Genomic DNA, 26,555 nt, shown 5'->3' with positions numbered 1-26,555 from the left:
AGACCCATAAATTATTTTACACATCACACAGCTCTTACTGAACGATGTTTTGATGAAATAATTACAAATGAATCAGAAGAAGTAAATTACCCTTGAAATAATAACAATACTTAGCATTTTCATTTTTAAAGTGTTTAACAAATTACTAATTATTTAATTTACATTCTAGTATCATGATGAAGGGATTTCTACTTTGGTTTTATACATGGGGGAGATGAGCTACGGGAGGGGCAATGTGCTCAAGTGTACAAGGCCAATCTAGAAAGAACGGTAACTGGGTTTCAAGCAGCTGTTTCCATGAGTGGAATCAGGATTGAGCAGGTGGACAAGGGATAGATTGCCTTTTAGATACAGCCCTATTTTTTTCCAGTCTCCAGGTTTTCAAGCCTTCAAATAATGCAATTACATTTTTAAAAGCTCAATGAATCAAAAATACTGTTCTAAATGTTTTTTTAAACCATACATTGATAGATTTGTGACTTCAGAATTTCTGAAACTGGGGCCACCTTTTGTGAAATGTGCACAGAACAAGGGACAAGATCTAGAGATTGTTCCTTGAGGACAATTATGAGAATCATGGAAGAAAGACACCACTATGCAGAATCCAGGCAGAACATACTAGTGACATCTTCCCAGATCTCTGCCACTTAACTATGTTGACTTCCTTTTCTATTTCTTGTTCCACAGCTTTTAACAAAAACCATAGCTTTTGATACCTCATGTCCCCTGGGGACTTCTCAGGCTGCTTCCATGAGCTGGCATCCTGGACTCTGACTGAGAAGTTGTTACCTCCTTGCTGATTTCTGGAGCCAACACTATCCACACCTGGAATTCCTTCTGCCAGCTCAGTTCTGTGCTGAAACATCACCATGCAAATGGTCCCCAAAGTAGTCTTATATTTTAGGATCACAGCAGCAAACTGACAGCAACGCATAGCTTGTGCTCATGTTTTGGTTGCTTGTGCAGCCCACACTGTGTCTGCAAAGGCATTGTGAATAGGCAAGAGAGACATTCCTCTAAAAACAAGCAGGCTCACTGCCTGTTTTCCTAACCTATTCCTGTTCCATGCTTTAATATTATCTATATGTTTCAGTTTTCTATTAATATATAGAAAACCACACAGAAACCTCATGGCTTAAAACCGCAACAATTTTCCAAGGTTCTCTTGGTAAGGACTTATCTTGTTAGTTCTTTGCTCTTCATTATACTGACTGAAGTTATCATATAACTAGAGTCAGCTGGACACTACTGGGGTTGAAACACCCAGCATAGCTGGTCATCTTCTCAGGCCTCTCTTTACACGGTCTCTAATCATTGAATAGACTAGCACAAGCTTCCATAAGCACGGCTTCTGGTGACCACAAAAGAGAAGTGGAAACATTCAGTCTTCTTCAATACTGAGCTTTAAAGTCCCAGAACATCAATTCTACTGCAGTTGTTTAGTCAAAGCAATCTACCAAACCCACTTGATGATTTCAAGGAGAAGGAAAATATATCTTATCTTTCTATTTGAGAAACAGTATAGATGTACAGGGAGGGAAGGAATTTATGGCAGGTAATGACTTAGGTAATGGCCTACTGCACATATACAATACCTTCTATAAGCATTTGAAATTGGGAGCCTTATTTTCAGTTTTGGTGGGAAAAGTTTTCTTAGAGTTCCTGAAGTTTACTGATTTGTTCATTCAGTAGAGATGTTCTTTTACTTTTTGTTTGCTGGTTTATTTTTTAAGTATCCACTCTTTGCCTGACATTCTTTTAGAACATGAGGATGCAGCAGTGAAGAAGAGAGATGAGATTCCTTCTTCTATGGAAATTAGATTTTGTCATCAAGAGAGAGACAATAAAAAGTCAATAAATAAACAACAACAAAGAATCTGACCATGAAATGTGCTTTGCAGAGAATGTGTGTTATGTAATAGAGCTTGACTAATTTCCTAATGTTGACTAGAAAGTTGAGTTAGGGTTCTATGAAGAAGAGATATTTAAGCTAAGAGCCGAGTGACAGGAAAGGCAATAGTGTGAAGATTTAAGGCAATGACAAGCTTGATATGTTTTAGAAACAGCAGGAAACCAGGTGCTGTTTAAATACATGAGCAAAAAAGGAAAGTGGTGAGAAAGAGAGCAGGGGAGTAGCTGATTATGAAGTAATGTGATTATGAAGGGCTCCAGAGGCAGTTTTCAAGAGTCTGGTTTCTATTCCCAGTCTCATGAAAGCCATCAGAGAATTTTAAGTATGCTTCTAACTTTTATTTCTGAGGTCAACTCTGAGAATTAGCTAATGGCATGGATGTGGGAGGTGAGAAAAAAGTAATTAAGGTTAACTCTCAGAGTCTTATTTAAACAACCAAGTAGATAATGTACTATTTATTGCATTTGGTATATTTAGAGAATGCACAGGCATATGGACAAAAAAAAGTATCTTTTTTATCATGTATGTTTCAAATGTTTACTAATATCCTTGTGGAGTTTCAACTTTCTGCCTAACAATAATGAAATCCCCAACAAAGTGAAGTGATTATTCTTGTTAGAACAAAAATTACCTAGGAGTTTCATAAAAAGTCACAGAAAGGTTTAAGTGGCTGCTTGCGGGTATTTAGATATTGTCACCTTTGCTGGTTAGATTCTTTCCTGGAAAAGAGTACAACCAACGTACTAGAGGCAGTGCTTGCCCACTCTCCTTTTCTCTCTTCTTTACTCCACAAGTATTTAATCACTTATATTATACCAGACATTGAGTATACTAGCTTGTAGTCTAGTTGAGGAGACAGAAGTAATTAAATAGTCCCTAAAAGGCCACAACTGGAAACATATGTGACTAAACAAAGATCACTTCAACCTTTGGTATAAAGGCCTCTGCGGAGAAGTTGAAACATCTACACAGAGTTCAGTAAGTCTCCTTAGAAAAAAAAGACTGAATATGGTTTGGTCTGTCTCATCCAAAGCTCATCTTGAATTGTAGTTCTTGTCATCTCCACATGTCATGGGAGGGACCCAGTGGGATGTAATTTAATTATGGGGGCAGTTACTCTAATGCTGGTCTCCTGATAGGAGTGAGTGAGTTCTCAAGAGATCTAATGGTTTTATAAGGTATAAGGGGCTTTTCCCCCTTTCGCTTGGCACTTCTTTTTGCTGCCACCATGTGAAGAAAGATCTGTTTATTTCCCCTTCCACCATGATTATAAGTTTCCTGAGGCCTCCCCAGCCATGCTGAACTGTGAGTCAATTAAACCTCTATCCTTTATAAATTACTCAGTCTTGCTTATGCCTTTATTAGCAGCGTGAGAATGGACTAATACAGAGACTAAGGTCAAACATAACTATTGGTGGTTTAAACTATCAAAACTTTTCATGGGATTGAGTAGTCTTGTCAGAGTTTAAAGGAAAGAGAAGAAAGCAAATGTGCCAACTTACCATCATGGAATGGGAAATCAGAACTACGATAGGTTTGCTGAAGAAGACAGGTATTATTACAGTTTAGAGTCAGGTCTAGAAACTCATGTAAAGTTTTGCATTGTGGGAACAATGGCTGAGGATGTGAATGTGAAAATCCTGGCTGGTTACCTTAGCACTTAAACATGGGACATCACTTTTGCTCCTGAGGCAAATAGCAAGAACATGGCCACTGCAGTGAATAAGCAGGACCAACTATGAAAAACATGCTCTGCAGAATGCCAAAGAAATTGCAGTGGTGTATAAAGAAGACTCTCATTCTCTAGCAGTCTGGTGTTTGAAAGTCAATCAACCTTTAAAATTAAAAAAAAAAAAAAACCTCTGGTGAGGTTAGATAGGAGGAGAGGAGAGGCTTCCAAGGGAGATAATGGCATTCTGGCTAAGTCGGGCAGATGATGGTACTTGTGTAATAAGCAGTTAGGATCAATCATATCAATTAAAGAAACCACACCAACAATACACAACAAATATTTCAAACGTATATTAGGAAGCAATCATTGTGTAGGACATAAGAGCACAATGTCTAGAGCTAAACCGTCTGCTTCAAGTTCCATTTCTATGGATACTAACATGATTTTAACATTTATGTATCTCAATTTTCAATAAGAGTTTTAGGTTGATTTGGAAGAGTAAATGGCTTCATTATTGGGAAGAACCAAGAACATTAGCTGGTATATAATAGGCACTTAATACATGCTAACTATTTTTAATGCATTACCTCATAATTTACAACGCATAGCAAGTGATTGGTCACTGTCAGCTATTATAGCCATTTTTATGCCTCCAGAATTGAAAATACTATGCTTCTCCTTAGGTTTTTTCCTCATACTAGGAAAAAAATGAGGATAGTAATAGACTTCTAAAGTTTTTGGACATGCTCAGATAGCTAGAGAATGAACTCAAACAGTTGTGCCAGTTCCTAGAAAACTATTATACTTGCCCTCAGGAAATGACTAGATTTCAGGAATTCAAAGGGGATTGTGACAACATACTGAGATGCTCACCAAATGCATAGAAAATCATCAATATAAAAGACCAGATAAACAGGAAATGTTTTATTCCCCTCTACTCATGTGGAATCTATAATCATTTGAGCTGGACTGGAACAGAGCTCAATTTTGTTTTTATGTTCTTTTGGAGAAAAGAACTCGCTCATAAATAACTAGAAAGAATATCACTACAGTAAGGATATGCTACCTTAATTTAAAAATATGTTATTGTAAAACATTTTGAGTATACCTATATTTGTGTGTGTGTGTGTATATACATATATATACATATATATAATTTTTTTCTCAAAAGAGTAGGTCATTAAGGGCATTCACTTACTAGTTGTTCTCATCTTATTTTTCCCCTACCACTATAATATATGGAACTTATATGAGAAATATATTCTGATAGATAAAGTAATACACAATATCTTTTAAAGTTTAATGAATTGTTGTGGCACTTCTCTCAACTAATTAGAGTGTGTATTGTCAGACAAATTTGAATTACTCAATAAGCTTTAATGGAAAAACTATTTTTCAAAGACTAAAAACATTTATTTGTATATACATATATTTAACTATTTATTTATATTAATTGTTCATTAACCTGAATTTTAATGTGTCTACTGTATAAACACCACTTGCTTCATCCATTTACCTTTTTATTTCTTTAATTACACTTTAGGTTCTGGGGTACATGTGCAGATCATGCAGGATTGTTGCATAGGTACATACATGGCAATGTGGTTTGCTGCCTCCATCCCCGTCACCTATATCTGGCATTTCTCCCCATGTTATCCCTCCCCAACTCCCTACCCACCAGTGTCCCTCCCCTAGTCCCCCCAAACTAGTGTGTGATGTTCCCCTCCCTGTGTCCCCGTGTTCTCATTGCTCAATACCCGCCTATGAGTGAGAACATGCGGTGTTTGATTTTCTGTTCTTGTGTCAGTTTGTTGAGAAAGATGGTTAAAAAACATTCATTGACAATCTATTACATGAGGTACTATTGAAGCACTAAGGTTAAAACAGTAATAAAAACCAAGATCCAAAACAGAATTTTGCACTCACAATCACCAACATAATATACAATAGGAAAAATGTCAACAGCCTCATAATCTCAGATACTTCCTGAGAAAAAGTTAATTCTGAATAAAAGAGATGGAGAAAGAGATCTTCTTTCCTTTCTTCTGGAAGGAAGGAAAGAAGGAAAGAAGGAAGGAAGGAAGGAAGGAAGGAAGGAAGGAAGGAAGGAGGGGAGCGAGCCACCTTCTGAGACTGGCTGGTCCACCAATGTAGGTATAATGTGATAAACAACTGTACCCAGAGAGCTTTAGACAATTTCCCCCCTTGGTCATCATATTTTATTTTGAAAAGTAAACTAGTCATCCAAATAAATGTTTCTATATATGATTATAAGTCTCTAAGATTGGTTGTTGGTTATTTTTTCTCTCCTACCTGAAAGAAGCAAGATTGAGAGAGAGAGAGAGAGAGAGAGAAAGTACACATTCACGCACACACATACCCAGTTGAATTTCTTACCCAGAACTCTTGAGGATTGATAGAACTACCACTGAGAATATTAAGACACACATACACATGCAGATAACCAAGTAAATCACTACTTAATGGCACAACCCTATGTTTATGTAAGAGCATTCCATTATAATGCCAATAGATATTTTCGATCTGGGGATAAATCTTTACGGCCCACCTTAGGTTTTGTGGTGGGCAGTGCTCTCTGATTTGGTCCGGCATGTAGTCACAGAGACATCTAGTGGTCAGGTCTAGGAGTATGTCATCTAAAAGAACCGCAAAAATGGATTCATTTCTGCCAGAGGGGCCACTGGCTGTGTGCCAGGAAGGGTGGGCACCAGGGAGAAAAGTTAGGTTGAAATGGTACATTATTCATAACTGGTAGTAATTTGCTGTTTATAGAGCTTGGAAATTTTGAGACAAAAATAAGGGAGACAGTAGATAATAGCAAAACAAAAATTCAAAACAAGGTGAATTAAGTACATACCTATTTATGGGCATGGCTTCAAGTACATACCCATCTATGGGCATGGTTCTTGCTTCACTCAAAAAGGGACAATCTCACTCACCAATTTGTTACGTTAGAAATGCCATATTAGGCAGTGGAAACTTTAGCTGAAGCTTTTATTCGTACATTAAAATACAGGTTTCCCTGGGAGAGGTAACACAATAGCTTGTATCAGTCATTAGCACTTGAGTGTGAAGCAGGCAGTCAAAGTCCTGGCATGAACAAGAGTAGAAGCTGACAAATCTCGGTGAGGAGGATTAAAGCAAGGCTTTCCTGGGTAGAAAAAGGATGCCCTTGTCATTAGGTTATATTAACATTAGATATGACATGATTTTAATTAATAAAAGAATATAGTAGGTAACAAAGTTCTGAAAAACCAAGTGGTTTAGGGGCTATTTTATGATTCTCAAAGTGAGGAGAATAGTAGAAAAATTAACAAAAGAGGTAGAGAGAAAATGCACGCAAACATACACACACAGACGTGGAGTCTCTCTATATGATACTGTCATCATAACCAATGCTCTAGACATTTTATAATTAAATCATTTTCCTTCATTAAAATGAAAACCTGGTGTAATGAAACCAAAACCAGGGCTAGCATCATTTCCCCCCACCTCGTGGTGAAATATTATAATAACCCTGTCTCCATAAATGTCCCTCAAAGCACTTTATACTCTGCAGGAAATTTCTCGCTTTTGTCTGAAACTTTGATACGTCAAATTAGAAACAACATTGGGTTATCAGATATATAATTCAATTGCTTTAGAAGACGTTGCAAAGAGACAAAGGTGTTTGAGCTATGGGGAAAGAAGGGATTCTACAGGTCACCTTGTGTCTTCTCCTCTCAATGCCCCAATAAAACACCTTGATGATCCAACATCACAATAGCCAAAGTAGGAAACAAATACAAACTTTCAGAAAATAGTATGTGAAACATGAAAATTTATGAAATCATTTAGTTGTGAAATCTATGTCCTAGTATTTGCTTAAAGCAATGTAAGTTTTAGCTTTTGTTTTTTAGAAAAAAATAACCACTACCAAAGCACATATAACACTCCTCTTTTCCTCAAAAATTTTAGTCATACTCTGCCCATCTTGAGTTCTATGCAATTTTCATGATATGCTTAAATAAAAACCAGTGATCCTGAAAGAAGAAATCCAACACGAATTCCAAATTGGGCTTCTATGTATGATGGTTAACATTGAGTGTTAACTTGATTGGATTGAAGGATGCAAGTATTGATCCTGAGTGTGTCCGTGAGGGTGTTGCCAAAGGAGATTAACATTTGAGTCAGTGGGCTGGGGAAGGCAGGCCCACCCTTAATCTGGTTGGGCATCATCTAATCTGCTGCCAGCTAATATAAAGCAGGCAGAAAAACATGAAAAGGCTGGCGTGGCTTAGCCTCCCAGCTTACATCTTTCTCCTGTGCTGGGTCCTTCCTTCCCTCAAACATCAGACTCCAAGTCCTTCAGCTTTTGGGACTCAGGCTGGCTTCCTTGCTCCTCAGCTTGCAGACAGCCTGTTGTGGGGCTTAATAAACTACCATATGTATATGGTAGTTTATTAAGTAGTACTAACTCACAGTATCACAAACTAAATATATGTATATTTAGTTCTGTCCCTCTAGAGAATCCTAATACATATAGTTATTGTTCTCTTTTCTAAAAATTGCTCTCACTAACCCATAATTCTATATGTATGATCGCTTTCTCAGTCTAAAAGGCAAATCCCACTCAAGCATTATTCCAATAATGAAACTTACTAAATAATTGTCAGATGGAGGGATCTTTAACATAGCTTTCCTGCATTCAAGGCCACTTCCAACAGAATCAGTTAGACCTAGTTACCCAAATAATGGTCCATAGACATTCATCAATGGCAATCATCACCTGAGATCTTCCTAGAAATGTACATCTTCAGGCCCCTTTACAGATTTCCAATTTATTTGTAAACACATTAAAAGTCTGGAAAGCATCGACACATCCTTTGGTTTCCTCTCCCCTGAAAACCTGCAAAGTCCCCATACTTGGTGGGGTCAAGGGAAGAAAAAGACATCGAGGAATCTCTTTGTTTAATAGACTTTCAGATTTTTTTTTAAAAGAAAGCAAGGAAATTTGAAAACTGTATTCAATACCTTCTATTTGCTTATCTGGGACAGCCTCAGACTTTGATGATATATGGTCAAAATCTTTGGTCAAGTCACTTTACTTCCATAAGCTTCATTTTGGTATCTGTAAAATAATCTTTACAGGATTGTTTAAGCCCCTATGATACAATGTACAGGGAAGGACTTCATGCACATCAAAGTCTGCAAATAGAAAAATTCATTACTATTCTGATGTGCCTAAGGATACTCCTACCATCTATATCCTAGAAGTTTCCATACTACAAAGACTAGAAAGAAGAGCACCCTTCTTTTAGGGTGTCAGTTTGGGTAAATGAGACTTCCTGCTTGGGAAGTACACAGGGATTTTCTCCCATCAATATTAAGAGGAGGATGTGGGGCAGCTTGAAGTCTGCAGATCTGTTCAGCTGTGGCTCAGTGAGCAGCTGGTTATACAGCATTTATATCATGCTGGCTCAGCTAAGAATACTCTTTCTATTCTTGCCTGCTTTTTGTTTTATTTTGTTTTCAGGCTGAGGTGTGAGGGAAAGAAGCAGTATCTGGATGCATTTACAGTCAAGGATGCAGCTATCCTGGATTTTATAAGCCAGGGACTCCTTTCAGCCAACCTCAGCAATAAAGAGAATGGCCCCATTTGCCAGGGAAGCAACCAATATCTGAAAGACTGAGTGGAAATTAAAGTCCACAAGGTCCGTGCTCCTGGATTTTTACATAGATAGGATACTGATGTTTCCTTTTATTGCAATCACAATCACTGAGAGTAATAAAGTGTTGTAGGATTGAAGATAATGACATAAATCTAAGATGATATTATTGCATAGCATATGATGTATGTGCTAAAGAACATTCATGCTAGAACAGTATTAGAATGTGATTCCAGTAATATTTTATGGAGATACAACTACTGTTACTATGGAAAACATTAAGACATATGAAAAATTATCAATAAATAATCAGGAGTGGAATCCTCTTACGCTTTGACAAAAATTATTAGATCTTAGACGGTCTCATATTCTATTACTAAAGATAACTAGTTGATCAATACCAATACAATAAGATCCTGGTTTCTCAATGTGAATTTCTTAATTTAATAATGGTTAACATTTATTAAATACCTACTAAGGAATAATAGTTCCAATATGTGCTTTACACACATCATTTAAAATTACTAGTTACCAAAAGCTTATATGTTCCTCAGAAATTTATGTCATAAGAAAATAAATTATCTTCACATGCTCACATGAGAATCATATGGTTACTTGTCAATAAATATTTTTCCATTCATAGTACAATTACTATGTAGGTCATTACTTCCCAAGTGGGTTTCATATAGGACTATTAATTTGCAAAATGTTAACAGATGTTTCATAAAAATAGTGTTCTATATTCAAATAGGTTTAGAAAACATTCCATTGAATACAATTAAACATGATTGTTTAAAAAGAGATTTCTTGAATTCTTCAAATAATAATCTTTACATATATGTGTAAAAGGAAAAATAGCATAAAACATTTCCCGGCAAGGTGAAATGGCTCGCACTTGTAATTCAGCAATTTTTGGGGCTGAGGCAGGCGGATCATGAGGTCAGGGAGTTCAAGACCAGCCTGACCATCATGGTGAAAACCTGTCTCTACTAAAAGTATAAAAATTAGCTGGGTGTGCTGGTACACCCCTGTAATCACAGCTACTGGGGAGGCTGAGGAAGGAGAATGGCTTAAAACCAGGAGGTGGAGGCTACAGTGAGCTGAGATTGTGTCACTGCACTCCAACCTGGGAGACAGAGCAAGACTCAGTCTCAAAAAAAAAAAAAAATTCCCAAATATATAAGACCCAAGAACAGTTTTTTCACTGAATACATGGTAATACTTTGCTTTCTGAATATATATTAAATATATTTCATGACAACTCTGTTAAGATAAACATTCACCCTTTAAAAGAATTTAAGAGTGGCAAATACACCCTTTAAAAGAAGTTAAGAGTGACAGGACCATGTTATTCATCAAGATATTTTTAGAATTCATTTAATATCCCTAGTTTTCCTGTTGTTTGAGAAACTGGAATTTCTGTCAAGAGCAGGGAAGAAAACTGATTTCAAAGAGGCTACACAAATTTTTGACCTGTCAAAGTCCCATGTTGGTGATAATGTCTATGAAGTTCCTTAGAAAAAACAGAGAACATTTTATAGAAATGGGTAACCAGTTACTGTCTGATGATATACAGAAATCTTACATGTGGCATAATCATCACAGAGAGGCTATTTTACAACATTCACTTCTACTTCTAAAAGCATGTCTAGTTGAATTCAGGTTATACAATTTCACTTCTTCAAATCATTTTTCCTTGCAGACCACAACACAGCTTCAAACAACCTGTACCAATGTTTCTCAAAAGCCGAATGGAAACTTTCAAGAGTCCCTAAAACTAGAACTTTTAACATCCTGAAATGAGATTTCAATGCCCTGCATTTAAGAAGGGAAAAGAAACAATCACCAGTATTTTTCCTACAATGGGCTTCAGTCTGATAATCCAATCAATCTGATAAATCTCAAAATCTAATAAAGGAACAGATGAAAAAACCATGTCATCTACAGACTTTTTGTTAGTATCTCCATTCTGCCCTAAAATATTCAATCCTTTTCAACCTTATCACAGAAAAGGTACTGTTACTAAATACGGCATAACACCAAATAGAAGTTCTAGCAGTGCTTCTAGAGGTAGATATCATTAGAGATTAGACTTTATTGGCCCTGACAATGAACTCTTATCTTCCCCACCCTACTTCAGCTTCCTGAATGTTCAAAGGTCAACCATTGCTGACAAGAATGGGCTCAAAGTAGTTATACAGTCTAGTTTCTCTGAAATCTTGCTGTCGTTTACCTTTTCCAATATTATCTCCAAACTTTCACTGCCTTCTTTTCCCACCACAAAACCTATCTATCTCTCTCATTAAGACACACACATACACACACACACACACACCAGCTGCAGGAATATTCCTCTACACTGGGATTTAATAGGGATTTAGTGCATAAAAGACAGAAGAGTTCATGTCTTCACAGAATCTACAAGCTTTTTTGCAAACTCACCCCCAGGCTTTTGTTGATTTTTCTTTTCTTTTTTTTTTTTTTTTTTGAGATGGAGTTTCGCTCTTGTTACCCAGGCTGGAGTGCAATGGCGCGATCTCGGCTCACTGCAACCTCCGCCTCCTGGGTTCAGGCAATTCTCCTGCCTCAGCCTCCTGAGTAGCTGAGATTACAGGCACGCGCCACCATGTCCAGCTAAGTTTTTGTATTTTTAGTAGAGACAGGGTTTCACCATGTTGACCAGGATGGTCTCGATCTCTTGACCTCGTGATCCACCCGCCTCGGCCTCCCAAAGTGCTGGGATTACAGACGTGAGCCACCGCGCCCGGCCCTTTTGTTGATTTTTCTAATTTGTTTCCCTGAATGCTTCTGCCCTATTTCAATGTCTACGTATTTATTAAGATTTTCCTTATTCACTCATTACATCTTTGTTCTTTCTGTGGTTGTTGTTAACTATAGAAATCTCCTGACTTTTTGTGGTAGAGAGTATGTTGGACCTGGGACAAAAGATAATTACAATAAGGGCCGGGCGCTGTGGCTGATGCCTGTAATCCCATCACTTTGGGAGGATGAAGCGAGTGGGTCACCTGAGGTCAGCAGTTTGAGACCAGCCTGACCATCATGGTGAAACCACATCTCTACTAAAAATACAAAAATTACCCAGACATGGTGGCAGGCACCTGTAATCCCAGCTATCCGGGAGGCTAAGGCAGGAAAATCATTTGAACCCGGGAGGCAGAGGCTGCAATGAGCTGAGATGGAACCACTGCACTCCAGCCTGGGCGACAAGAGCAAAACTCGGTCTCAAAAAAAAAAAAAAGATAATTACAATATGGTACCTGTCTTAGAGGAGTTCACAGCCTTGGGGAACTGAATGAAGAAAGAAAGAGATCAACAATTTTTATGCAAATAACATGTGGCAGACACTGTACTTGTTGCTTAGATTCGTTTTATTGTGTGGTCTTCATAGCAACCTAATTTGTTATTTAAACAGATACCTATAGTAAATGTATTATTGTTCAGGAACTGACTATACACTAGATTAAAAAGATCTCTGCTCTTAAAAGTCTTACATTCTAATGATGTAGACTTACCAAATACAAGACAATTAACAAATACAATAATGCAAATTTTCAAAAATAATCCAACAAAAAGCTGAGATGGAAGAAAACACAGAGATGGTGGCCATGTAGAAAGTCCTAGTTCAGTTAGCATGGGTAGAGAAAGCAACTATGACATGGTAAAAGGAAATTGGGATCTAAACAATGAAAAAGAACCGGCAATGAAAACAGTATCGGGGTAAACTATCCCTGGAGGCCCTCTCAGAATATTGATGCTGGAGCACTGCAAGCAAAGAGAGAATGACAGGAGATGGAGTAAAACAAGTAAATGTCAAACCAATTAGCATACCACTGAAGGTATTAATTTTGGCTCCAAGTCAACTTTTCCAATCTTATCACCAACCTTTAATAATTTTACTTTTTAGACATACAACTACATTTTCTCATTACTTCTTCATTCGTTCATTTAATATATATTGAATAAACACCTGAGGATCACATGTAAGGACACTGATTTGATTCTAAATGCAAAGTGTGCATTAGATAAATTGGTAGCTGTTTTTAATTTTTTTTGTTCAGCAACTGATTAATTTGTTTTTATTTTTATAGATTTTGGGAGTATGAGTACCATTTTGTTGGAACATAATATCTATTATGCCATTCTGTACATCTATGAATATCTATTGTTTAGCTCCCATTTATAAATTTCTGATTTATTTCACAAAGGATAATGGTTTCCAGCTGCATCCATGTTGCTGCAAAAGATATGATTTTATTCTTTTTTACAGTTGAGTAGTATTCCACGGTACACCAGATTTTCTTTATCCAATCACCCGCTGATGGACATTTAAGTTGATTCCATTACTTTACTATTGTGAATAACGCTGCAATATACATACAAATACAGGTATCTTTTTCCATAACAATTTGTATTCCTTTGGATAGATATCTAATAGTGAACTTGCTGGATCAAATGGTAGTTGCATTTTTAGCTCTTTGAGAAATCTCCACACTGTTTCCCATAGAGGCTGTACTAATTTACATTCCAACAATTTATATAAGGGTTCCTTTCTCTCCACATCCTTGGCAACATCTGTTGTTTCTTGACTTCTTAATAATATGCATTCTGACTGGTAAAGATGGTATTTCATTGTGGTTTATATTTTCATTTTTATTAATAACTAATTTGCATTGATGTTGAGCATTTTTTCATATTTTTATTAGCAGCTTGTATGTCTTTTGAAAAACATCTGTTCATATTTTTGCTCAATTTGTTGTCTTCCATTAAGTGGAAGACAACACAGAGATGGTGGCTGTGCAGAAAGTCCCAGTTTAGTCAGTATGGGTGGAGAAAGCGTCTGTGAAAGGGATGGGGTTTTGATGAGGTTGATGGGTTTTGTTTTGATAAGGTTTCTTAAGTTGTTAAATTGTTTGAGTTCCTTGTGGATTCTGGATATTAGTCCTCTGTTGGATGCATAGTTTGCAAATACTTTCTCCCTTTAGTAAGTTGTTTTTTTCTCTGTTGATTATTTATTTTCTTGTGCAAAGCCTTTTTAAGTCCCACTTGTATATTTTTATCTTCGTGGCCTTTGTTTTTGCAGCCTTAGTCATAAATTCTTTGCTTACGCCAATATCCAGAAGAGTTTTTGTTTGTTTGTTTGGGTTTTCTTCTAAGGTTTTTATAGTTTCAGGTCTTACATCTAAGACTTTAATTCACATTAATTTTTGTACATGGTGAGAGATATGGGTCCAGTTTTACTTTTTGCATATAGCTATCCATGATAAATATTTTTGAAAAAAAAAGGGGCATTTGTGTCCACTCTAGAGAGAATAAGCTAGAAGAAAACCAGAGTGAAGAGGAGAGAAAAATTATTGACATGATATAATCCAATGATGATGATGAATTGGGGCCAGTTACAATTGAAAAAGAAACGAATTCCACATCTATTTTATAGGTTTTATCTATGATCTCCTTCTAATTTTTACTTTTTCATTCTCTCAGCATCAAGAGACCTATATAAACTTTTTATTTAAAAATCACAAATTAAATGACAGTTACCATGAGAGTAACACACTATATATATATTTTTAAAGTATAGTCTATAAAACTGTCTCCAGCTTAAAGCTTCTAATAGACTGCTATGATTTGTTTCTGTGTCCCCATCCAAATCTCATCTTGAATTGTGTCAAGGGAGGGACCTGGTGGGAGGTGACCGGATCATGTTGGGGGTGGATTTCCCCCTTGCGGTTCTCACGAGAGTGAGTGAGTTCTCACAAGATCTGGTTGTTTGATAGAGTGTCCAGAGCTCCCTCCTTCTTGCTCTCTCTCTCTCTCTTGCCACCATGTAAGATGGTTCTTGCTTCCCCTTTGCCTTCTGCCATAATTGTAGTTTTCCTGAGGCCTCTGCAGCTATGTGGAACTGTGAGTCAATCAAACCTCCTTTCTTTATACATTACCCAATCTCAGGTAGTATCTTCATAGCAGTACTAGAGAACTTATTTATTATGATAATGCTGAAATAATAAATGAGTCATGAAGAGCCAACCCAGTCTTCTCAAGGGTAGAGAGGGGGAAGAGACAACACTCTCTCTCTCATGTTTTTAAGACTATTTGATATGCATGACTAAAGAAATGCAATACTGGAGTTGCATAGAAATTGAGACCTATGTCAGCTGTATTTGTTTTTGCCAAGACTATAACTGAATGTGCTAAGGGAATCTGAATGTCTTGAGCAGAGTAAAGAATCTTGAATGAGGAACTGAGGCTCACCCTCACTTCCCTTCCTAGAGTTTATAATTTCTTTGTGTTGGTGTGATAGACAAAGGTAGAAGGTAGAGGAAAGGTGGAAAAAGAAAAGCAGGATCATTAGCAGTAAGGGTGGCTGAGACAGGAACAATAGGGACTTCCTCTAGAGATGAGAAATATGGAGTTCTTCCAAGATCCCATGCCACAGTTTATCATGGTGGGCTACAGGGTTTATCAGCCACCACAAAGTTATTTTCCACCCTCTTTTTTTTCCTCACATCTCATATGTTTTCTCAGCCTCCATTCCAAAGAGAGGTACCCAACTTGACTCAATCTTCATTCAGAGATTTGAGCTAGGGGCCTCAGGAAATTTATTTTTTTCCAGTTTAAAAAAAAAGATAGATGTAACTGGCATGTCTCTTCCCCCTATTTCATTCCTTCTGCCTTGAATGTAAAGAAGATGGCAAGAACTTCAGCAATTATCTGGCAACAGAGAAATAAAGGCCAACAGGGCTCCCACCCTTGACACTGTTAAGTCACAGAACCATGACCTACAATTTCTGGACTTCTTGTTAAATTAGAAAAATGAACTCCAATTTATTTAGGTTTCTTGAGTCAAATTATTATTACTTGTAGCCAAGAGTTATATAACTGGTCCAAACATCTTCTGCCCTTAGAAATAAAACATAAATTTAAGAAAGTTTAAAAAAATTCTCATAATACAATCGTTACTAGTATTTCATTATATTACTATTCAGTCTTTCAAATTTACACATGCGTTAATATTTTCTTTATATACTTGTCATTATGCAAAATATACCAGGTCATAAATTTTCAAAGCTGCCTTATAAGTATGCATAATTAATTTATTCATGTTTTTTTTTGTTTGAAATGTAGGCTGATGCCATTTTTTACCTTTATAAATAATTTTATTAGCATATTTGTGCATATTTCATTTTACATATTTCCTTATGATAAATTTCTAGAACAGGATCAAAGTAAATAAAACATTCTGTGACCCATTATACAAAGTCAAACTGCTTTCTAAAAGTGTTATTTCAATATACATTGCTACCAAAAACATATGAACACATCATTTATCAACATATTTTTCCTATATTAAGTATTAATATGAAAAAACAAAGGCTAATTTCAACAAAGGAACTTTTAAAAATGATTTTAATCCAAGACACTGTTTTCTCTTTGTTGCTTCTTTCTTGCTATAAAAACAGTCATTAGATTCTTATACTGTATTATCTGAAATAGTTCATCAATATAATCTGAAATAGGTAATCTATCTTCAAATTTCTGCCTAAAAATTATGACTTATATGTGCAGAATGTTCTGCATTGTAGAAAATGCTTTTGAGGCAGGTATGATTCTCATTCAACAAAGGATAAAGCTGATTTCAGAAAGCATAAGGGTATTGCTATAAAATGGTACAGCTTATACTTTTGATTTTTAGTCCCAAACTCTATCTATCTATCTATCCATCTATCAATTTTTATGTTTGATTCATATTTTTTTTTGCTTCAACATAGATGCAAATCCAACCTCATAATATTAACACTGACTTGAAAGAAATACCAAAAAGAATTAATGAAGGCCTAGAAGAAACAAATTAGCTGAAAGAAACAAATTTAGGCCGGGCTCAGTGGCTCACACCTGTAATCCCAGTAGTTTGGGAGGCTAAGGCAAGAGGATCATTTGAGCTCAGGAGTTTGAGACAAGCCTGGGCAACACAGCAAGGAGGGAGGGAGGTAGGAAAGACTAAATCATTTTATATAAGGAAATTGAGCATCCATGGATTTTTGTGTTCAAGGGTGGGTGCTAGAACCAGTCCCTCATGGATACCAAGGGATGACTCTTAGCTTGGATGCAGTGGCTCCTTGGTCATCCAGTGAGTAATCATTGAACCAGAGATGCTATGTAGTAGATGTGTCTTGCAAGCTTCTAGGTGACAGATCACAATGGACATTTAATAGTTGGTCTGCATGAACTGAAGTGTTTATGGAGAAAGACATTGGCTACATAATGAGGTTGAGTACAAAATCAGGTAAGGAAATGAAATTTTAGAGGATAAAATGAGTAAGTGTAGAAAAGTGGAGAGAAAATAAAATTGAGTCATGTTAGTAATGGGGCAGGAAGTCTAAGTCAATTTCTATTCCTTTCCCCTCAGCTCTGGCAGTAAACTGTACCTCAAAACTAGAAGGAAGGAAGATTTAACATGCAACCTTCACTTCACCATATATCTTCCTTCACATGTTCCAGAAGATGCTGCAGAAAAACATTGTAATTGCTCAAGAAATATCTCATGAAAGGTTAATAAGAAAATCCCTTCTCCCCAGAGCATATTTCTCTGGCATTTTAATTCTGAATAAAGGGACCATAAAAGCATATCAAGATCAATGTTGTCCCATAAAGGACATTCTGAGGCAACCTGAATGCCCTCCCCCGTGAGACAGCAAGTGATTTTCAAGGGGCAGAGTATGTTGTAAAAGGGAGTCACAGGGGTACAAAAGGAGAAATGGAAGAGAGAAAACAAATGAGGCAAAGTAGAAGGCACTGAGGCTGGCATCACAGTCCTGTTTGGAGGTGGAATAAATAGTGTCATGAAAAGATCCCAGAAGGGTCAATCAGAGAATCCATGTTTGAATCTTGAGTTCCCTACCTATTGGTTGCACAATGTTGAACCCCTCACTTAGTTTTTTAATCCTCAGCCTTCCCATCTGTAAAATATGAACAATAATTACACCTTACTTGAAGAGTTACTGGAGGAATTAATTATAAATGTGTGAATAAAACATACAAATTATTTTCTAACAAAAGAAGAACATGTTTTTTTTTCTTCAAATAAAGATCTGAGCAGGAAGAGGGAATCCATAATGTGTATAAATGGGTGACGTGTGTGTGTGTGTGTGTGTGTGTTGTGTGTATGTGGGTGTGTTACGTAAAATTTACTGCAATAGATGCTTGAGGAAAATGTATTTCCTTTTCGTATTGAAGCTGTTCATTGTGTAGATGACATTACTTATAAAATTCAATGTCAGGCACATAGTAGGTTCTAAACATTTATATGTTGAATAAATAAGTAATGACTCAAAAATAACGTTAAAACAAATGAAACTGAATGAATGTCAAGCACTCAGTTAGCAAAGTCTAGAATTTTTATAAAAGCTGCTCTGTAGTTGCAAAAATATGCATTCACTCTACCAGGTTACTCTTTTTCAAGAAAACACAGTAGACAACAACTTGAAACTCACAGACCTACTCCTGCCCCAGTTTAAATTCTAGGAAATGAATAATGCCTGTGTAATATACAAGCCCGTTCCATTTAACTATTGCTGTGTAATAAACCACCCCAGATCAGAGAGACTTAAAACAAAGGTTTTGCATATCTAACTCTTCTCTGCATTGGATGGGCGATAGCTCTGCTTGTTCTGCCTTTACTCGCTCATGCACCTGCATTCAGCCAGAGAACAGGCTGAGCTGGAAGTCCCAAGATAGCCTCACTGACAGCCTGTGCTGGCAGTTAATGACATGCAATGAGGGGAATTGAGTGAGTTGTGGGTCAGTTTTCCTATATGTGACCTCTAGTGGGCTGGATGGGCATTCTTTCTTAGTGGTCCCCTAGCAGCTCTCCAAGGGAGGAAAATGAAAGCTACAAGGCTTTATAAGGCCTATCCTTGTAGGGTATGTAACATTATTTCTGCCACATTCCATCAAAGCAAGCCACAACGTCAGATTTTAGGAACAAGGAAACAGAATCCACATTTTCATGGAGTGTCATATTGCAAAAGAATGAACATACCATGATATGTGGAATTTGTGGCCTTATTTTTCTATTTACCTCAGAGAATTGAGGTCGGGTATAGCCCCTTTCCTTACCAAGGAGATTGCAGTTCATTTTTGCTAGACTGCGTGCATCAGAAGATTATCTCTTTTAAATTTAACAAGTCAAGTCCTTGCAGAGTAAAGTGCAAAGGAGTTCTGAAATCACAAAAGGCAAAAATGATGGCATATTGAACATCTGATCACAACACAGTAATCGGGAGAAATAGAGAAAAGGAAGCAGATAGAGTAGGCCATCGTTTTAATTATGCAGAAGATCTGGGCTTGGAAGACACATTTTTAGCATAAAGCATGCTATGAATCTGACCATATGTCTGGTAGAGTATAGGCTCCTTTAAAACAGGACCGTATCTTCTCACGTCCCAGCTCTAACAATTATTAGCTGTATCATCTTTGGCAAGTTACCTAAGCTCTCCTAAGCCTCATTTTCCTCATCTGTAAACTAGACATAATAATAATAATAATAATAATAATAATAATAATACCTGCATATGTTTATACTAAGAATTAAACAAGATTTATGTGCATCCCCGTCATGAGCATAGAATAAATACATGAAATATGTAACTAAGAAATTGCCTGGTTTCCAATTACAAATTCTACTATGCTCCATTTTGAAGCTTTTAAAACCCCATGAAAAATAATCTATATTTAATTATTTAAAAACAGTATGATATCTTGGGTTCTAAAAGGGTGAGGATCTAGAATGTCATGGAAGTTGGTAGATAATTTGCCTTTTATTTTTTTCCCCAATATAAATTTATTGAGAAAATTTGAGAAGCAAGTATTCTACCTTCTGAGAATATGTGAAGAATAACTTAGTAGATAAAAGTACTGTAACTGACAAGATTCCAAGGTAATAATACCCACTAATGTGCTTACAATGATAGGACAACCTTGAAAGTACATAATACAATTTAACTAAATATAGCACCACAAGCTATGACACAAAAATGTTCCAGCATTCACTCAAATCCTGATTCAGTGAAAACGTAAAATAGTTTGCTTTAAAACACAAAACAATGAACTGTCATTCATTCTTCTGTCCTGTAAGAAACAGAAGAAAATACAAAAATCCACGCAAATATATTGTACAAATATTTGTGTGTTTCACAATCATCTTAGCAGCCTCACCTTTGTAGAGGTACATTTGTGGGTGTTTGTGTGTATGGTATGCTTTTAACATTTTTAAGACTTGCTTGAAGTTTCGTCTTTCTTTACATTGGCTTGACTTGCTTAATAGTCTTTTCTTCTATGTTGCCCCTTCACTAATTGGGCAAATGTGATAATTTGTAATGGGTCTCCAACTCATTAGTGTAATTTAGTAAGGTTCTACTGTATTTCACCAGATGCACAAATGAGGCTGCTGCACACATCTGTATTTTGGAGCTTTATTTCATCAGCATCCACAGCATTTCTGCTTTAAAATTAAGAAATGATTATCCCTTAATCAGCTATTTGTTATATTGAGCTACATAAATAGATGTTGTGTTATTAATAAATAATTTTAGGATAGAACTTAGCAACAATTAACATTTATATAGAGCTTTTTTTTTTTTTTTTTTTTTAAGGATTTTCGATCTGTTGCCCAGGTGGGAGTGCAATGGCACTATCTTGGCTCACTGCAAACTCTACCTCTTGGGTTCAAGCAATTCTCCTGGCTCAGCCTCCTGAACAGCTGGGATTACAGGTGCCCACCACCATGCCTGGCTAATTTTTGTAGTTTTAGTAGAGACAGGGTTTCACCATATTGGCCAAACTGGTCTCGAACTCCTGACCGCAGGTGATCTGGCCACCTCAGCCTCCCAAAGTGCTGTGATTACAGGCATGAACCACCATGCCCAGCCTACATAGACCTTTAAAGTTTAAAGCTTATCCTTACACATCCAAACACAGAAATCCTATGTATTCTCTTGTGGAAAAAGGTATTATACATATTTTTAAATGACTTAGAAGACAGCATTTCACAGTATGTCCAAATACAGGTGTTTTATTTGTCCAGACATTCACTATATAATTTTGGCCATTTATTAAACCATCTTTAAAATTTACATAGTATCTAGTTCATAGTTTTGGAGGAAAATATCAAATATTTTTATAATGAATATAAACTTGTAAACATATAGTAAGTGCTGAATACATTCGAGTTGTTATCATGATCTTCATTTGACAGGTAAGAATACTGTACTTTTTAAAAGATACTTATATCTAAAGACAGAGAGATGAGATAGTTGTCAAATCTACAACTAGGATTTGCAAGTTGGGAAGACTTGAGCTAATCACGCAAAGGTAGTGTCTATTCTTCACTTCTAGCAAGGAGGCTGTGGAGTTGGGTAGCCAATATTGTAAGGCCGGAGCTAGCAGAAGCAATGCCTCTACTTTGAAGCCTTAGGCTACTTAAAACCATGTGAGTGAACAGAACAGAGCCTAGAGTGACGGATGTAAATTTGAGAAGGTTCAAAGACATCGCTAAAACAGAAAGTGGGCCTGGGGGCTTAGGTAGGTGTTGGAAAAGTTGGAGCTAGAGCATGAGGTTGAAATAAAAATCCAAGAAGAAGGAAGCAAGAAACCAAGAAACTCTAGCAGGCCATCAAGGGAGAGAATAATCTGAAAAAATGTCAAAGACAGGAGGTGTTGCCTAATACTGGCTTGTTTTTGTATCTTCTGTGGCTTCCACTGGGTAAGAAGGGTAGGAGAAAAGATGATGGAAGTGTCTAGTTACTATATACTTGTCCCTATATTCTGGCCCCACAAATCACTAACCACTGTGAGGGGTGAGTAAAACAGATAGATGGGCCAGTTTTTCTGGAGCCATACCCAGGCACAGACAGGAGAGCAAATTAGCTTTTTCTGTTTCTCAATCTCATATCTCTACTCTCATCAGGAAAGAAGGTCAAGGTTTTATTCAAACAGACACCTGGTAAGTGACTCTCTACTGGCCTCCCTTCCCCCCAAGGATGATAGTAACGATAAAAGATTCAATCTGAGCATTTAGTTTCCTCTTGGGGAAAAAAAAGCTCTGTTGCTTCTTCAAGTAGATGGTGTGGTCAGAATTAGAGCTGACTCTCTTCAAATAGTCTCCCCTTTGCCTTTCCTATACCCTTATCTTGGGTCCACACTCTAAGCCAAGAAAAATAAACATCCCATGAAACTACCTGGCAAATTTCTAAATGTGTTATTGTGAAATTGTCATCCCTCTAGCTTAAGAGAGAGAAACTGGCATCTACTCAAAGCAGACAAAGTGTCTCTCTCATTTCTGAAAACTAAAAATCTAAAAAGAAAAAAATTAGGCTGAAGACTGGAAGGTCAGAGAATGGCCTTTTTTATCAACTCTTCCTAGTTGTGTTAAGTGCCGTTCCATTCTGAGCTGGCAGTTCTTACACATGTTTCCCTCTAGAACATACCACTAGAGATGCTGCTACCATCTGCCTGTCCGACAGACCATCTGTACAAGGCACTGGCACCCCTTCCAGAAAACAGAAGCGAAACTGAGGATACTAAATAGGTGAGTCTGTATCTTTGTTTTCTAAGCTCTCTGGCAATAATTGATAGAAAAGAAAAAGGAGTCCAGGAAAATTGTTTAAGGTTGAAAAAAATATTATAGCAAAAGCAGAAAATAATGTTCACATAAGCAACCACAGACAAATTTAAAAGGTAATAGAGAAAAGTAGCAGTTTCTGGGTTTACGTTTTAGGCAAGCTAAAGCCCAAACTGAGAGGAGAGTAGGAAGCAGGACTTGTAGACAGATGCAGCTAGGTAGACATTCAGGTAGACACTACTTTTAGTGACTGTTAACCTTGGGCAAGTCACAAGGCATCTGTAGCTCAGTTTCCTCATCTGTATCCTGAGAATAATGATGCCCCCTTTATGCAACTATAAAGTCTTCAGTACATCATCTGAAGTATCATAGAATTAAATGTGTGACAGCTGTTGTGTCAATTGTGTGGGTTTGTTACAAAGCTCCCTACATGGCCCCAAACCATATCTTCATTCCTTCCTATCAAACACTTTTTGAGTATTTCCTTACCCTATTAGCACTGATATATTCAAAATTATAATTTCTTCTAATTTCTCCTCGGAAACATTACCACTGCTTCACAATATACATATTTAGGACAAACCTCAAATTCTCCTTCCTTAAGCTTCCCAAACACAAATTCCTCAGGGATAACTCCCTTCTCTGAGTTTTACATACTGACTTTATTATTTTTTGCTTCTGAATCCTGTGCTGCCTTGTTTAGCAAGCTAATTGCTCCTCTGTCAATATAATGTCAACAATAATATAGTAACACATTTGAGGGAAAAATCACGTTATTTACCACTTTGTGTTCCACATCATAACTGTGATATAATAGTGAATCTAGTAGGTGTTTAATAAAGCATTTTGAAGAAATGGCACCATCGAAATGACTACAGAAGGAAAAGCATGTACTGTTGTTATCCACAAGAACATTCATTGAGAATTCTGACTGACTTACTCAAAAGTGTTCTTGACCTAGATCCATGACATTGTTCTGAGGTTCAGGAACAGGAATAGGGTTATTTTTAAAAAATGAACTCCCCCAACCGCCACCCCCCCCCACAAATAGATATACATAGATATAGGGGGGTGTGTGTGTGTGTGTCTGTATGTATACGGTGCTGGACAAATGAGTCTTGGAGAAAAATATGTATTAGATAGGAAGAACAGAGTTCCATTTAGCAAAGTCTTGGAAAAAAAATGCAGCCGTGTTTATAGTGATGGAAGAGAAGAAAATCAAACTTGAAGTCGCAAAGACACATCCAGGAGAGTCATGGCAGTGAGGCATGACAGGTCAAGGATAAAGAAAGGAAAATAGGAAATAGCATCAAGCAGATGAACATTGGAAGAATGTAGCTATTCATGAGCAAAACAGACCCTATTTCATGAAAGTGTTGGCAGTGAGGGGAACACTCAGAAAAAGTTTAAACTACTTTCATATCTGCTCTTACTTGGGCACTGGAATCAGAACAGGTTGACTGAGAATATGTTTAATGCTTAATAGTAGTCCAGGTTCCTTGATAGAGAAAATGACCCTGAGCAAAAGTCTCATATAAACATGGCTTTCCCTGTGAAGAAGGGAGAGTGGAGTTTTTTCCTTGTATGTATCTATATTCAGACTATTGTCACTATGCATGGCAGATGTCTCCAACAGAAAATAATCAGCAAACCCATCCACTGTCTGTGTTATTAATCATTTGCTTGTTTACAGGAAAGAGTATGCTTTATTAGATTGATTTTTTTTCTAAATGTTTTCACTTCACATGTATTTTTTGCTATGTTATTCAAACATTTGTCTTAATTCATGTGGATTATTTTCTTTACTTCTTTCCTATGAAGTAGCTACTGGGGTCAAGGTATATATGGTCATAAGTTTTAATTCCAACCATACGGTTGAAAAAAAGGACACCCTGCACCATTGTGTGTTCACTTGGCCTTTGTTTCTGTGACTTGTTACCTGAAGCCTGAATGTATAAATTGAAAGGACCTACACAAGGAATTGAAACCTCTCATCTTTAAGTAACTTAATATCAAACACTCAAATTGCTAATTTGTTTGCTCAATATATATGGAAACGAACAGCTAGGATACTAAAAACAGACAGAAATATAATCAAATATCTACATTATGTAAAAAAGCTAGAGATTTTTTACAGGCATTAGAGAAAAGATAAAGTTAATATTTTCTTTGTTTCTTGACAGTATTAAGTGGAAGAAAGATTGCTACTTCCACTCTTTATCAAGAAAGCTTTCATAAGATGACCTTTTCTCCTGTTTACAGCCAAGCAATGAGTTTCATTGCTCACATTTTAGAACCTGACTTTAGAAAGAATTGCCCAGTTTATGAAAGTCAGACTTGGTTCTCTTTCTTTCTCTGGTTTCCTTGCATGTTCTATACCAATCACTCTTTGTCCATCATGTTTCCCACCGACGTCAATACGTTGAAAGATAATTTCCCTCCTCTTTTTATAAGTAGACAAACAAGAATATTTGCTTCTCTATTTATTCACGTGCTGCAATAATTTGTATCATCTCTGGCACTGCAGAGTACAACAACATTTATACAAACTGAAACTGCTAAGTTATTATAATAATTACTATTACTACCAATGATTATAAGTAAATTTAATTTTTTTATAATGAGATACCTTTTATTGAGCACCAATTAAATTCTAATCTCTGTTCTAGATACCTTGTGAACATTATTTTTTTTAATCTTTTTACAATGCTACAAGGTAAGAAATGGAAATACAGCTATAAAAGTAACCTTCCCAAAGGTACATAACTAATGAGAGATAACATATTGGGGAGATGCTACTCATAAAAGTAAATTCTGCAAATGCTCCTTAATGCCACTTATGATTTAGTGTTACAGAGAAGACTTTCATTTCTTTACTTTGCTCTGAGTTCTGTAACTGCAGTACAATCATCCAAATGGCATCGGGCATTTTAATACGATTTAGGTAATTGTCAAAGTTAAATAGAGATCTGCCTCAAGTTATGTATTCTGCTAAAGACCACAAAAATATGGTACTGATGATGTACTATATTAGGGACCCATTGGTTCAGAGAGACGCCCTTCAGAGGCCCCTTAGAGACACTAACATCACATCTTTCCGCTGATAGAGTCTGGCCCTATTACAGAAACATGATTACTTGACTTGCATTTAGAGAAGGCTTGCTCTGGACTGTCTATATTTATGTGAAGAAGTATTGGGTTTGCATCCTACAAATAAAAGAAAATATGCTATAAAAGAATAGATATGGGCTTTAGAGTGAGTCAGAATTTGAGGCAAATAAATCCCTTTTTGCCTTATCTGTAGTATGGGAATAATAATGTTACCGGTTAATTTGTGTGTGTGTTTGTATGTAAGAAGTATAAATAAATAATCTAACCTACCTAGCACAGGGCCTGGCACATAGAATACCTTTGCTGACTATATGAGATAATTGACTATAGCATTATATTTTCTTGGTGTGTATTGGCAATATATTTTGCAGTATATCACAAAGGGAATTTCCTTAGTTCAGTGCAAAGCTTCTCCCAAATACTGATGCTTAAGGCTGTGGTAGAGGCCAACGAACTCGTGTTTGCTTTTTGACCAACTGACATCCCTCTTTCCTTTCTAAGTCTCCTAGAATCAAATTTTATGGCATGAAGCTTTAAAATGCAGGGAGCGTGGAT

General features: G+C 36.6%; 1 protein-coding gene and 1 long non-coding RNA gene across 17 annotated transcripts in view; one reads left to right on the top strand and one right to left on the bottom strand.

Moving 5' to 3' along the window:
- Positions 1-26,555, bottom strand: part of LRRC4C (leucine rich repeat containing 4C) — a 1,360,095-nt gene that overhangs the window by 1,327,041 nt on the left and 6,499 nt on the right. The window lies entirely within an intron of this gene.
- LOC105717430 (uncharacterized) overlaps positions 22,574-26,555 on the top strand; it is a 42,135-nt gene continuing 38,153 nt past the window's right edge. The window contains exon 1 of the long non-coding RNA XR_001107523.2: positions 22,574-22,856. This is a non-coding gene — a long non-coding RNA (uncharacterized LOC105717430). The remainder of the gene's footprint in view (positions 22,857-26,555) is intronic.

The sequence above is a fragment of the Aotus nancymaae genome, unplaced genomic scaffold (genome assembly GCF_030222135.1).
Source record: "Aotus nancymaae isolate 86718 unplaced genomic scaffold, 86718_ANA_hifiasm-v0.15.2.pri h1tg000059l, whole genome shotgun sequence".
Lineage (NCBI taxonomy): Eukaryota > Metazoa > Chordata > Mammalia > Primates > Aotidae > Aotus > Aotus nancymaae.
This window is presented reverse-complemented; position numbering and strand designations above follow the sequence as displayed.